We start from the raw sequence: 11,381 nt of genomic DNA on the forward strand, positions 1-11,381 counted from the left end.
TGGACAGAGGCAACCTCTATGTCCCCACATGGAGGGAAGTATCTCCTAGAATGGCGTATCCAACCTTGGATAGAGGCAACCTCTATGTCCCCACATGCGTCCTCCATTGCCTGGAGAAGCGGCACGCGGGCATAGGGTTGGCGATCATACACTTTCCAGCACCAGGCTGAGAAGAATTCCTCTATGGGATTTAGAAAAGGTGAATATGGGGGTAGGTACAAAACTACAAATTGTGGATGGGTGGCAAACCAGTTTTGGACCATAAGAGCCCGGTGAAAACTAATATTGTCCCATAAAACCACAAATCTAGCAGGCTCCTGATCTGGATCAGGGACAAGCATTGTGTAAATTGCATCCAGAAAAGTGAGCATATGGCCGGTGTTGTACGGACCCAGTGTGGCATTGTGATGGAGGACCCCGTTTTGAGTGATGGCAGCACACATAGTTATATTACCCCCACGCTGTCCAGGGACATTGGTAATTGCCCTCTGTCCTATTACATTTCTTCCACGGCGCCTGATTTTGGTGAGGTTGAAGCCAACCTTATCCACATAAATAAATTCATGGCGAATTACATGGGCATCCAGCTCCAGTACTCTCTGTAACAGACAAAAGGATATACAGATGAGTAAATATGGTATGTCTGAAGTACTGGAAGTAGTGTTGCATACATACCTCTACAAAGTCATGTCGCATATTGTTGACTCTGTCAGAGTTTCTCTCAAATGGCACCTTGTAAAGTTGTTTCATCGTCACTCGGTGCCGTTGGAGGATGCGTTGTATGGTCGACAGGCTGACAGCATTGATGTTGTTAAATATTCAAGATATGCTCTCTTATCTCTCGAATCCTAATTGCATTGTTGGCCAAAACCATATTTATAATTGCAGTCTCTTGTACATATGTAAACAAGCGTCCTCGTCCTCCATGATGTCTTTGCCTTTCCACTCTGGACAGAATTCAAACACAGTATGTGTTCAGCATAGGAACTGTAAACAATGTACAAAAAAAATTAGTACAGCATGATAACCAACCTCATTCATTCAATGCAGTGCAGTAAATGGATGGCTTAGAGTTACAAATGTTTATGCAATACTATGCAGTCATACGTATTTTACAGTACATTACTGTAATGCTAAAATAGTCATTAGATAGTTGCATACCTGTTCTCATTTCTGAAGGTTTGAATTATGGACGCCACTGTAAATCGACTCAAGTTGGGCTGGACTCTCAGTCCAGCCTCTCTCATGGTCAAACCGTGGTTGATCACATGATCAACAAGTGTTGCCCTAATCTCATCAGAGATGGCTCTCCTTCGTTCTCTTCTTTGCCCTCGTCCTCTTCTTCCTCTTCCTCTTTCTCTCCCTCCTACTCCTCTTGCTCTCTGTCCATTGTTGGCATCCATTTTTCAAAACAGGTAATCTGACCTTTGACCTATTTATAGGCCTACACTACAGTAAAGCAGTGATTGGTTAGTGATCGTGGGAGGGTGAACGGAAAGGCTCTGGAGCAACGAACCGCCCTTGCTGTCTCTGCCTGGCCGGTTCCCCTCTTTCCACTGGGATTCTCTGCCTCTAACCCTATTACAGGGGCTGAGTCACTGGCTTTACTGGGGCTCTCTCATGCCGTCCCTGGAGGGGGTGCGTCACCTGAGTGGGTTGAGTCACTGATGTGGTCATCCTGTCTGGGTTGGCACCCCCCCCCCCCCCCCCCCCCCCCCTTGGGTTGTGCCGTGGCGGAGGTCTTTGTGGGCTATACTCAGCCTTGTCTCAGGATGGTAAGTTGGTGGTTGAAGATATCCCTCTAGTGTTGTGGGGGCTGTGCTTTGGCAAAGTGGGTGGGGTTATATCCTTCCTGTTTGGCCCTGTCCGGGGGTGTCCTCGGATGGGGCCACAGTGTCTCCTGACCCCTCCTGTCTCAGCCTCCAGTATTTATGCTGCAGTAGTTTATGTGTTGGGGGGCTAGGGTCAGTTTGTTATATCTGGAGTACTTCTCCTGTCCTATTCGATGTCCTGTGTGAATCTAAGTGTGCGTTCTCTAATTCTCTCCTTCTCTCTTTCTCTCTCTCGGAGGACCTGAGCCCTAGGACCATGCCCCAGGACTACCTGACATGATGACTCCTTGCTGTCCCCAGTCCACCTGGCTGTGCTGCTGCTCCAGTTTCAACTGTTCTGCCTTATTATTATTCGACCATGCTGGTCATTTATGAACATTTGAACATCTTGGCCATGTTCTGTTATAATCTCCACCCGGCACAGCCAGAAGAGGACTGGCCATCCCACATATGCTCTCTCTAATTCTCTCTTTCTTTCTCTCTCTCGGAGGACCTGAGCCATAGGACCATGCCCCAGGAATACCTGACATGATGACTCCTTGCTGTCCCCAGTCCACCTGACTGTGCTGCTGCTCCAGTTTCAACTATTCTGCCTTATTATTATTTGACCATGCTGGTCATTTATGAACATTTGAACATCTTGACCATGTTTTGTTATAATCTCCACCCGGCACAGCCAGAAGAGGACTGGCCACCCCACATAGCCTGGTTCCTCTCTAGGTTTCTTCCTAGGTTTTGGCCTTTCTAGGGAGTTTTTCCTAGCCACCGTGCTTCTACACCTGCATTGCTTGCTGTTTGGGGTTTTAGGCTGGGTTTCTGTACAGCACTTTGAGATATCAGCTGATGTACGAAGGGCTATATAAATACATTTGATTTGATTTTGATTTGATTTGATCAGTTAAGCTATTAGTGTTTGCACATGTGAGGAGTGTGTGTGTGACCTGGTGAATAAGTGTAGCATTTTGATTGGTTGTGTTTGGAAAAGGAAAGCAAGTCACTTCCTGTTAGATTTTTGTGTTTTAGGTAGAGAATTGTGTGTAGTGTTTTGAAAAAAGTGTTTTATGCAATTGACAACTGAGTCAAAGGCTGAGAAATAGCTTATGGTTTTGGATATTTGGTGTGTAGTTTTGCACTTTGAGTGAGAGGTTTCAAAAATCGTGTGACATGAAAAGATTTTGTGTGTAAGCAGTTGGAAAAAACTGTAATCACTCAGTCTTTTTGGGCTGGTGGTCACAGACCTATGGTGTCTCTAAGCAACGTCAGTCTTGTTTGCCATTTTGACAGGAAGCTGAGCATCACACAGACTGAGACACACACTGTGACATGATTCAGAGCAACAGCCCACGGCCCTTGTGTATGAAGATGAATGATGATATGAACATCTGAAGAAATGCAGACCCCAGCTTCTAAGACCTTGGCCTGTGCAGATCAGAGCACTCAGATCAAAGCAAACGAGATATTATGATTTTGTTGTAGGTCCAACCCCCACCCTTCGATCACCTTGACATGAGTCAGATCACTAACTCGCTCTGGTCCAGGGATTTACTTGCGGCTGAGCCTGCCATTATAACAGGCCACCAGCAGTGCAGTGGGCTTGTGTTGGCCAAAAACTTATTTCATTCCTGGCCTCAAGACTGCCACAGGCAGTGCACTTGTTTTTGATCGCAGGTTCAAATTCGGCTTGAAATAAAGATACTATTTTCTGTGGCATGTGCAGACTTTTCCCCCGCCTCAAACCAGGCTGGCCATCGAATGCAGCGCTTCTGTTGGCTATATGCCAAGGGCATAAGACACTTACTGGTTAGAGTTAGATATAATGAAGTGATTTCATTGGTTGAGACCGAAATTAGCCTTGCTGTCACAGTTTTGCCGCGAACATCAGTAGCTAGTTAATGTTAGCTACATTACTTTCTTTAGAGAAGGTTCAATCTCTGACTTCTCTAGCTACTTGTCTAGACTTGATCGCATTGTTTGTAATAACATTATTTAGCGGCAGTTAGTTATTTAAGACCTCGTTAACCTATTCATTTTGACCCATTATCTGGCAGTTTGAATAAAACTAGCAAATTATCTCTAGTGACAGTCAGCTAGCTAGCTAAGCTAAAGTTAGCGAGCAACCGCGGTAGGAAAGGCAAGAAGGTAGGTTACAATACATTTACTTTAGATACATTGAAATATGATCAGTTACACAATAAAACAAACCATTCTGGTCTGCATTGATTTTCAGGGTGAAATGACGAGCGTGGACATGATTTATGAAAAGATTCACTTCAGGCACGATCCAAAATGGTCTGTTCAGTGTTCGCATGGGTCACCCGGACCAGGGCGGCTTGATGATCTGCGTCGCTTGTGTCATTGAGATGATGGAAAGCAACAACATTGCGGTATGATATCTAAATATAGATTTGTTTTTATTAACCACATATTGGTATTTCTGCTACAACAGCTAACATGAGCTGCCATCAACCCTTATATGCACTTGGCTACACCTGTGGTTCCATCATTTGTTTTACTCTGTGAGTGTCCAGGGTATCTTGAAAGGCGCAAATAAAATGTATTATTATTATAATGACATCTCTTGCCCTTCAATAGTCTGTGAGAAAGTCTGTGGCGCTGTCAGGGATCAGTGGGGTCCTGAAGAGCTGTCCTGGGGCTCTGAAGGAGCTTCTACTGCAGGACCACAGGGTCTGTCAGCATTTCACAGCATCTTTACTGGGTAAGAAAGATACGCACACGCACACACACACAATCAAGCAAAGCCTTGCTTTATCTCTGACGTTATTTGACTCTTTTTTTCCGTACAGGGATGCTTCACACAGTCGAGGACCCAGCCACTCTGGAGCAGGTCATACAGGGTAAGAGGAGAGCTAAAACGGTCTGACACACGGCGGCTTGAGAATGCTCACTCTTTACTGACTAATTCATAATATCTTTGTACTATTGTCTCAACTTGTACCTCATGTCACCACATTCTTTAGCATGACCAGGTTCATTGGCTCTCATAGTCTGGGTTGAAGAGATATATGGGTTGTTGAGTGCCTCAGCAGAATTGTTAATTAGAGTGTTGCTGGTTATGGAACCCCACAGGACCACTGTGTTGGAGCGCTAACAAAATCACTGTGTGCACTGTGCCACAATTTGTTTTCAAAACCGTGCCAATTGAGCACCATGAATAATGCTATGATAAGTCTCTCTCTCTCTCTCTCTCTCTCTCTCTCTCTCTCTCTGTGTCTTGGTTCAGTGCTGGTACAGCTGCTCTTGGAGTTACAGAGTGAACAGTGTGTGTGCTACATCCTGGATGAGATAGACACTCAAGTGAGTAATATCACACATACAGGTCTATCACTGTCTCTCTGTTCCAAATTCACTCAGAAACAAAGAGACAGGAATAAATGCCAGATAGAATCTCAAGCATACCCATCGTGTGTACACTAAGCTTGTCGATAGACTTGGATTTTCCACTGTTTTGGTCATCACTTTATTGGCTTTGTCTGTTAATATTAACATGTTTCTCTCAGTCCAACACTCCTTTACACCAGCAGATGACTGGGTCTACTACCACACACACACACACACACACACACACACACACACACACACACACACACACACACACACACACACACACACACACACACACACACACAATCCAAAATCAGTTGGGTAAAGCCAGCTTGTTTGGTAAACAGTTGAAATGTTGGCTCTGTAGTCTGTGTTGTTGTGTCACCTTGGGAACAGTGGAAACTCTAGTGTAAGCAGCAGGTGGTAGGGCTGACTGTAGGGTTGACTGGGGATGATAACAGCGGGCTGAGGTGTGGACAAGTCCTTTCACACTACAAGGAAGAAACTTGATTAGATTCAAACGATGGAATAAAGAAGTTGGTGCACCTTTGTTACTGGAGGGAACGGAAGGGTTGTGGACTAGCTGTCATTGACAGACGGACAGGAAGGAAGTCATACTGTATTCTAGGAATAGATTGATTTGGTTGGTATGAATTTATACACAAAAGTGTGTGAAAATGATTGTAGAACCTCCTCTCTGTCCCACGTCCAGCTGTGTGACCAGTCCAGTGTGAGGGCTTTCCTGCCCACCTTCACCTTCTTGGGGAAGCTGGTAGATGCTGTTCCTTCCCTGCCACAGAGCCTGGCCTCCAGCCATGGGGGGACAGTGTACCTCCACCATCTCTCACTAAGCTCTCATTAAAATAATCTCCATCTCCTTTGTGCTACCTATTGTGTGTCTACCTTCGTTCACCCTCAATGCGTTCTCTGCCTTGTTTCTTTTACCACCATTACCTGTGTAATGACCAGGTACTTGGTCCATTAGTCATTTGTATCTTAACTTAGGTCAGGTGGGACTGGCATATTATTGAGAGGTTTTAGCCTGTTTGGTGGTAAGCTGTGTGTGTTATTGTGAATTTGCGTGTACTGGTTTTATAGTTTGGCCGTGGCTACGAATACTGTGTTTTTGCCCCCTACACCGGCCTGCACCGGCCTGCACCGGCCTGCACCGGCCTGCACCGGCCCCCTGGAAACCTCTTTATCAAAGCTCAGGATGTTATTTTACACACACATGTTTTCTACATAGCTGCTGCTCACACTCCACCTCCCTTCACGTTTCTCTTTGTACTCACCCTAATAAACCAGATGTAGCCGATGTCGCTGCCTCATATTCTTGAATAGCTGAAATAAAAACCACGCAGTAGCACTAGCAGGATGCAGTCCCCACACATCGCATTGGAGCAATCTGTGTTTTGTGTGATGTAGGGTCATCTTTCTAGTTCAAATCAAATCAAGTTTATTTTTCACGTGTGCCGAATACAACAGGTGTAGGTAGACCTTACAGTGAAATGCTTACTTACAGGCTCTAACCAATAGTGCAAAAAAGGTATTAGGTGAACAATAGATAGGTAAAGAAATAAAACAAAGGTAAAAAAGACAGTGAAAAATAACAGTAGTAGCGAGGATATATACAGTAGCGAGGCTATATACAGTAGTGAGGCTATATACAGTAGCGATGCTATATACAGTAGCGAGGCTATATACAGTAGCGAGGCTATATACAGAAGCGAGGCTATATACAGTAGCAAGGCTATATACAGTAGCAAGAATATATTCGGTAGCAAGGCTATATACAGTAGCGAGGATATATACAGTAGCGAGGCTATATACAGTAGCGAGGATATATACAGTAGCGAGGCTATATATAGTAGCGAGGATATATTTGGTAGCGAGGCTATATACAGTAGCGAGGATATATTTAGTAGAGAGGCTATATACAGTAGCGAGGATATATACAGTAGCGAGGCTATATACAGTAGCGAGGCTATATACAGTAGCGAGGATATATTCGGGTGCGAGGCTATATACAGTAGCGAGGATATATACAGTAGCGTGGCTATATACAGTAGCGAGGCTATATACAGTAGCAAGGCTATATACAGTAGCGAGGATATATTCGGTAGCGAGGCTATATACAGTAGCGAGGATATATACAGAAGCGAGGCTATATACAGTAGCAAGGCTATATACAGTAGCGAGGATATATACAGTAGCGAGGCTATATACAGTAGCGAGGATATATACAGTAGAGAGGCTGTATACAGTAGCGAGGATATATACATTAGCGAGGCTATATACAGTAGCGAGAATATATTCGGTATTAAGGCTATATACAGTAGCGAGGATATATACAGTAGTGAGGCTATATACAGTAGCGAGGCTATATACAGTAGTGAGGCTATATACAGTAGCGAGGATATATACAGTAGCGAGGCTATATACAGAAGCGAGGCTATATACAGTAGCAAGGCTATATACAGTAGCGAGAATATATTCGGTATTAAGGCTATATACAGTAGCGAGGATATATACAGTAGCGAGGATATATTCGGTAGCGAGGCTATATACAGTAGCGAGGATATATTCGGTAGCGAGGCTATATACAGTAGCGAGGCTATATACAGTAGCGAGGCTATATACAGTAGCGAGGATATATACAGTAGCGAGGCTATATACAGTAGTGAGGATATATACTGTAGCGAGGCTATATCCAGTAGTGAGGCTATATACAGTAGCGAGGCTATATACAGTAGCAAGGCTATATACAGTAGCGAGAATATATTCGGTAGCAAGGCTATATACAGTAGTGAGAATATATTCGGTAGCAAGGCTATATCCAGTAGTGAGGCTATATACAGTAGCGAGGCTATATACAGTAGCGAGGCTATATACAGTAGCGAGGATATATACAGTAGTGAGAATATATTCGGTAGCAAGGCTATATACAGTAGCGAGGATATATACAGTAGCGAGGCTATATACAGTAGCGAGGATATATACAGTAGCGAGGCTATATACAGTAGCGAGGATATATTCGGTAGTGAGGCTATATACAGTAGCGAGGCTATATACAGTAGCGAGGATATATTCGGTAGAGAGGCTATATACAGTAGCAAGGATATATACAGTAGCGAGGCTATATACAGTAGCGAGGATATATTCGGTAGAGAGGCTATATACAGTAGCAAGGATATATACAGTAGCAAGGCTATATACAGTAGCGAGGATATATTCGGGTGCGAGGCTATATACAGTAGCGAGGATATATACAGTAGCGAGGATATATTCGGGTGCGAGGCTATATACAGTAGCGAGGATATGTACAGTAGCGAGGCTATATACAGTAGCGAGGATATATTCGGGTGCGAGGCTATATACAGTAGCGAGGATATATACAGTAGCGAGGATATATTCGGGTGCGAGGCTATATACAGTAGCGAGGATATGTACAGTAGCGAGGCTATATACAGTAGCGAGGATATATTCGGGTGCGAGGCTATATACAGTAGCGAGGCTATATACAGTAGCGCGGATATATTCGGGTGCGAGGCTATATACAGTAGCGAGGCTATATACAGTAGCGCGGATATATTCGGGTGCGAGGCTATATACAGTAGCGAGGCTATATACAGTAGCAAGGATATATTCGGTAGCGAGGCTATATACAGTAGCGAGGCTATATACAGTAGCGAGGATATATTCGGTAGCGAGGCTATATACAGTAGCGAGGCTATATACAGTAGCGAGGCTATATACAGTAGCAAGGCTATATACAGTAGCAAGGCTATATACAGTAGCGAGGATATATTCGGTAGCGAGGCTATATACAGTAGCGAGGATATATTCGGTAGCGAGGCTATATACAGTTGCGAGTATATATTCGGTAGCGAGGATATATACAGTAGCGAGGATATACACAGGCACCAGTTAGTCAGGCTGATTGAGGTAGTATGTACATGTAGATATGGTTAAAGTGACTATGCATATATGATAAACAGAAAGTAGCAGCAGCGTAAAAGAGGGGTGGGGGGGCCACACAGTGCAAATAGTCCGGGTAGCCATTTGATTACCTGTTCAGGAGTCTTATGGCTTGGCGGTAAAAACTGTTGAGAAGCTTTTTTGTCCTAGACTTGGCCCTCCGGTAGTAGAGAGAACAGTCTATGACTGGCGTGGCTGGGGTCTTTGACAATTTTTAGGGCCTTCCTCTGACACCGACTGGTGTAGAGGTCCTGGCCCATGGCAGGAAGCTTGGCCCCAGTGATGTACTGGGCCGTACGCACTACCCTCTGTAGTGCCTTGCGGTCGGAGGCCGAGCAGTTGCCATACCAGGCAGTGATGCAACCCATCAGGATGCTCTCGATGTTGCAGCTGTAGAACCTTTTGAGGATCTGAGGACTCATGCCAAATCTTTTTAGTCTCCTGAGGGGGAATAGGCTTTGTTGTCCCCTTTTATTGACTGTCTTGGTGTGTTTGGACCATTCTAGTTTGTTGTTGATGTGGACACCAAGGAACTTGAAGCTCTCAACCTGCTCCACTACAGCCCCGTCGATGCTCGGGTCCTCCTTTTCCTGTAATCCACGATCATCTCCTTAGTCTTGGTTACGTTGAGGGATAGGTTGTTATTCTGGCACCACCTGGCCAGGTGTCTGACCTCCTCCCTATAGGGTGTCTCGTCGTTGTCGGTGATCAGGCCTATTACTGTTGTGTCGTCTGCAAACTTAATGATGGTGTTGTAGTCATGTCTGGCCATGCAGTCGTGGGTGTTGCCACTTAGTTTCTGCCATATCGAAGTCACCAGCCAGAGTTGCTGAAAAGAACACTACTACATTGACTGCCTGTCTGCTTCCTGCTCTTCCTCCTGCTGTCTGCCTCCTGCTGTCTGCCTCCTGCTGTCTGCCTCCTGCTTTAGCCAATGTTTGCAATAATGATGAAAAGGGAACATTAATTGGACTGCGTGTCTGTGTCTTGCTCGTATTTGATATGCTGCCTATATAGCTGCATGTATAACTCCCCACCTGAGTTTTGCACTGGGGCAAAAAAAACTATTAGCTTTTTAACTACACACAAGGCCCTATAACTGCTATTTAGTCTCTCAGTGATCATGTTAGTATCTTACCGCATGAGTAAGCTACCTACAGCTGTTCCACATCTGGGCACCCGAACGATCTAGGCAGCCGAGCTCATATCCCGACCGGGTAACCAGAGTCTGAAAATGAACTCGCCCATTTTCATCGCCCAGTGCCTCGGATGCTTATGTTTGCAATACTGTGACAACAGACACCACGTTTGTACAAACATGTTGGTCATGTATTTTTTGTGCAACATGTAAATAGCTGTATGTAGCCTAATTCCCACCCTGAAAAAATAAAATGAAATCGCGCTTATGCTTAATAACCTACTGGGGTGTGGAATGCAATAGTTGTAACATGTCGACCATGTCTTCTGTGTACAACGTTCATCGGAGACCAAGGGGGCGGGGGAAGTGGCAGCGGAGCACTGAGCAACAGCCAATCAAGAAGGGGGGAGCGGCAGTGTGCGGAGCACTGAGCAACAGCCAATCAAGAAGGGGGGAGCGGCAGTGTGCGGAGCACTGAGCAACAGCCAATCAAGAAGGGGGGAGCGGCAGTGTGCGGAGCACTGAGCAACAGCTACGTAGGTATCAGAGTGGGCAGGAGCTACATAAAATACAATCCTACAAATGAGCAGAAATCTCTTTTATATTTAGCCACGGAACTTTCGGGTTCCAGAAAATCTGGAACCGCATCCGCTCCGTAATAGTTTTGTGTGTGTGTGTGTGTGTGTGTGTGTGTGTGTGTGTGTGTGTGTGTGTGTGTGTGTGTGTGTGTGTGGACATTGTCAGTGTTTTACTATTTTGTTTAAGCAGCGCGGTGTCATGAGTCCATGTGGACTGCCGCTATTGACGGTGCCTGCCTGTCAGCGAGCTCACGCCTCCCAGCTGATACACAGGCACTGAGGCCCTGAATAGAGAGGGAGAGAGAGAGTACAGTAGAGGGGGAAAACTATTCAGTACAGAGAACTCAACTCACAAACAGTGGCCCCAGCTTGTTTTCAATCATCTGTCGAATTGATGTCATTATTTTCCTTTACATTACTTTGCATAGTGTTGAAATGCACAGGCAGACGTGTTTTCTCCCTCCTTTCTCTCCTCCCGTTTGTATTGTGGTGTAGCCAGACCTGGTTGGAGCC

At 45.1% G+C, this 11,381-nt stretch overlaps 1 pseudogene; it reads left to right on the forward strand.

The window, feature by feature from the left end:
• The first annotated feature begins 4,065 nt into the window (after positions 1 to 4,065).
• LOC139422545 (meiosis inhibitor protein 1-like) overlaps positions 4,066 to 11,381 on the forward strand; it is a 28,572-nt pseudogene continuing 21,256 nt past the window's right edge.

Source organism: Oncorhynchus clarkii, chromosome 12, assembly GCF_045791955.1.
Source record: "Oncorhynchus clarkii lewisi isolate Uvic-CL-2024 chromosome 12, UVic_Ocla_1.0, whole genome shotgun sequence".
Lineage (NCBI taxonomy): Eukaryota > Metazoa > Chordata > Actinopteri > Salmoniformes > Salmonidae > Oncorhynchus > Oncorhynchus clarkii.